Source organism: Pinus tabuliformis, chromosome 1_1 (genome assembly GCF_031772625.1).
Source record: "Pinus tabuliformis cultivar Carrire ecotype Pingquan chromosome 1_1, CPIR1, whole genome shotgun sequence".
Classification (NCBI taxonomy): Eukaryota; Viridiplantae; Streptophyta; class Pinopsida; order Pinales; family Pinaceae; genus Pinus; species Pinus tabuliformis.
Genome location: NC_142297.1, coordinates 929831193 through 929835588, shown reverse-complemented (window position 1 = coordinate 929835588; position 4396 = coordinate 929831193). Strand labels below are relative to the sequence as shown.

Here is a 4396-nt window from a genome sequence, read left to right as displayed (position 1 = left end):
CATAATAGTGAAAGTGTAATGGAAATGAATGACATTTTCAAGACTCAACATACCCCCCAACTGAAGCTATTGCATGTCCTCATGCAACATATATTACATTAACTCTTTTGATCCTTGAGCTTTGGCTTAACTTTGCATGATATCATTTGATAACTTCATATTTCTGCAAAGTGTTTCACTTGAATTGCAACATGGTTGGTTTTTGTGTTACAACCATTTTTTTTTTTTTTTCTTTTGTTGCCTTCTATTTTGATCTTTGAACTTTGCATAATGATATTTTGATTATTGTTGCAAAGTATATCTTTATTGGATTGCATGATGGTTGGTTCTTGTGTGACAACCATGATTTTGTTTGTATCCAATTTATCCTTTAAGCACTTTTTCAAAAGCCATTGTATGCTCATAATAGCAATGTAATAATTAATATATGTTGAAAGTATGTGAGCTCCTGAATATGATATGGAAATGGAAAGATATGAATATGAATGTATTCCCCCCCCCCAACTGATGGTATTGGCAATTTTATGAAATGAAGAAGAGAAATGTTTTTCCAACAATTATCATTCTAGCTTTTTATGGAATTCTATGGTTAAAAGTTAGAAAATTCTATACCTTCACTTACCCTTTGGAATGGATGAGTTGTATGTGTGGTGGCTGAAAACTTCTGATCATTTTCTTCTTCAAGTGGCTGATCAAGAGGAGTCATGGATAGAGAGATAAGATGACTTTTTATTGCTTCTACTAAAACTTGCTGAATCTGCTCCAAAATGCTAAAAATAATAGTCTTCATGTCTTCAAAACTCATTGGCACAATTCCTACTATGTGAAAAGATGTTCTGATGTCGAACATAGTAGGAAATTGTTGGCTTAGTGGCCATTAATGGATGCCACTAGTCAACACGAGAACTCTCACTATTGATGACAATGAGAGTCAAGATGCCCAAACACATCTTGCTAGGTACGAATGAATTTGCTGATGTCGAGTCACCTAGAAGATCTAACGAACAAGGGACATTAATGTATTCCCATTGTTTGTCAGCATGAGGACTTGCCATTAAGGCATGCAAGCCTCAAGGTGTTTTTACAAAGAACTTAGACTCAAAGGACTATGGACTTAATAATTTGCATTGAAGCAGGGCTTATTTGCGGAATGAAAATGACAAGGAATGGAAAATGAAAATGGAAAATGGCAATGGAGAACAGAAATGGCAATGGCAATAAGCATGTGAATGAGCCTCTTGCTTTTATTTGTGGGTTATGAATGGACAAAAGGAGATGGAAAGTGTATGTGAATGTAAATGGAAAATATGGAGTGGAATGAGGTGAATGGTTTATTATGAGGTATGGATGTGATGGATGGATATGATGGAGACAATAGTATCTGAAAGTTTTTCAAGTGTTTGGATCTGATTTTACATCAACATATTTCCTCTTTGTTGTTGATCATCCTCTTACGAAACAAATTGGTCTCTTAGAGAGACACCATTCTCTTGTAGTCATTTGTCCTTCCTCCTGAAACCTGCAAAAAAAATTAATACTTCTTCTGCAATGGAATGTAAGATTATCAAAGGATAGAGGTGATCAATCTCTCTAGTTATGATATTTACACACAAAACTAAGAATTTGTATTAATGAAACAAGTTCTCAAAGGAAAAATCAAAAGAATTTATACCTGCTTTGGAATTAGTGCCTCAAGTTGATGTTGCTTCTTTTCAGCAATTTATTTCATTATTTGCCATTTCAAACTCTAATGATATATTTCTCATTGTATAGATCTTGTTGAGATCTTTCCAATGGTATTTAAATCATCAAAATCTGATTTTGTATGAGAAAGATAGGCTGATTTGAACAATGAGGTTTTTCTGGCTGCGGAATTGGGGAACAGCTCTGTAGCTAAAAATCTTGAATAAAAAGTTAGCCATTCATCTTTCATTATCAGTCCAAAATTAATCAATACCTTCAGAAAAGTGAGAAAATAACTTGTTCATTTCATTGATTCAAAATTATTATTTTTTCTTGACATGCAGCGACTTAGTGTGGCGACTTTGTGATAACACACAATTTGACTTCCCTTTGACCGGGGCCTTTTTCATGAAATTTGATCGAATGAATAGGACACCATCCATGTACCAACATTTCCCCAGCTACCCATGTGACTTGTTTTGCTTGACGACACCTGCAACCTAGAGTTTAACAAAACAGCTGCGAAATCTGGGATTGGCTGCGGAAACGCTGTATTGGCTGCGGAAACGCTGTATTGGCTGCGGAAAGTGCAGAGTGTAGAAAGTGCTGTGAAATGGAGTGGCTGTGTGCGTGGAAGAGAAAAAAAAATGTGGAGGAGTGAAGGCTGTAACAAATTGATCTTCCATATAGCCTTTTCCATGGAAATAGCAAAGGAACCACCCTTTTTGAGGCAAACCGGTTGCTGTGGCCAAGGTGCTCTCTGTTATGGTGAACTGCTGGTCTCCTACCTCCACGGTATTTCCATTAAATGACCGGGCAAATGCCTTTGTCACCTCTTTATTGTACCCTTTAAATTTTTGGATGAACTTCAACCATTCCTTTGTCTGTGGTTAACCCTCTAAAAATTTCAAACCCTCCGGTTCTGCTCTTAACAATTTTCTCATTTCGGTTATCAGTTCACTTGCAGCTCTGACAGTGGTGTTTGAACGCTGGAGGAGAAAGCTTCACGGGAAAACAATGCTCAACAGTGGGAATTACGGCTATAACAGAGTGGCCGTGATGCAATGAACTGTAAGGTGCAGGACTGGTGATCGGGGTTTTGAGTGGAGCGGTGAGGAAAATAAAACAGAGAGGTTTACGGTAAAACGAGAGTGGTGTATGGAAACGAGAGTGAAAACGGTGGAGTGAGGGAGTAGATAACAATACGAAGATGAGGTTATGCATGCGAGAAGTGGAGTTATGAGTAGAGGATACAACGGCCAAATCCCTGAACGTCGGGTGGCTGCGTACACTTGGCTGTGGAAATGATCATATGTAGAGCCGTGTTGGATTGAAACTACTGTTTAACGGGTCTTAATGAATTGCAATGGGGTAGAGGTGGCAGCATAGAACCGAATTTGAATTCCCCTTCTTCAGGTACGCCGAACACATCAAACTATCAGTTAACTCACGTTTTTCTTCACGCGGTGGCAAAAAAGAGGCTCCAAAGAACCGAAGATTTCTCCCAGACCGCCACGAATTTCCTCAAACAGTTTCAGGGTTATCTAATTAACCCACCTAGCAAAAAAACCCATGTTTTAGTTTTTTTAAATTCGTCTCCATTTGGGCAAATCGAACGTTTGAAGTTTGACGTTTTTTCTATGTTTTACGTTTTTCCTGAGTTGCTGCTTTTCGACTGTGAAATTGATTTCGAAATTTTTTTATATGGAATACTTGGAGGAGAGGCGGCTGAAGGATCTGATCAAGAAGCATTCCGAGTTCATTAGCTACCCCATTTATTTGTGGACTGAGAAGACCACCGAGAAGGAGGTCAGTGACGACGAAGAGGAGACAGAGGAGAAGAAGGAAGATGAAGGGGATATCCAGGAAGTGGAGGAGGAAAAGGAGAAAGATAAGAAGAAAAAGAAGGTAAAGGAAGTGTCGCATGAATGGAGTCTCGTCAACAAGCAAAAGCCCATCTGGATGAGAAAGCCAGAGGAGATTACAAAGGAAGAGTATGCATCGTTCTATAAGAGTCTCACCAATGATTGGGAGGATCACTTGGCCGTGAAGCATTTCTCTGTAGAGGGTCAATTGGAGTTCAAGGTTGTTCTCTTTGTTCCGAAGAGGGCTCCATTCGATCTCTTTGATACAAAGAAGAAGCTCAACAATATTAAGCTTTATGTGAGAAGGGTTTTCATAATGAACAACTATGAGGAGCTTATTCCCGGAGAAAGCCCACAGAAGTCATGGATTCAGGCATTGGGTGGTCTCCCTTGTTATGATCATTAGATTTCTGCTAATTTTTGTCTACACAACAAACAAACCAAAAAAAACACATGTATAGGGATAAACAGTATGCAATGTTGTTGCATACCGCTGCTTTCTCTCTAATTTTAGAGCCTACACAGAGATGAAAGAATTGATTTGATGCTGCTGTTTGCAAGAGACATGAAAACAACTAAAGGAGACGTAATGCTTTTGCAGGTTCATTTTAAGGCCAAAGCTTGATCAAGGAGGCAGATTTTTTTATTGAAGCCACAATGAAAACTAGGAATGGAGATAGCCATAGATTGCTTTTCTCTTTTTTTTCTTCTCTGAAATTGTAAAATTTTACAAAAAGGATTAATAATTTTCAATTTCAGGGAGCAAATACTTCAAGAAAAATATGCTAAAAACAAGACTTTAACTGAGGTCCTAGGCTGGTTTTTCATCGATCTGAGTTGGGTGACTA

The 4396-nt window shown here is 38.2% G+C and overlaps 1 pseudogene; it reads left to right on the top strand.

Moving 5' to 3' along the window:
- The first annotated feature begins 3387 nt into the window (after positions 1-3387).
- On the top strand, positions 3388-3954 carry LOC149217487 (heat shock protein 90-1 pseudogene; annotated as a pseudogene).
- The last annotated feature ends 442 nt before the right edge of the window (positions 3955-4396 follow it).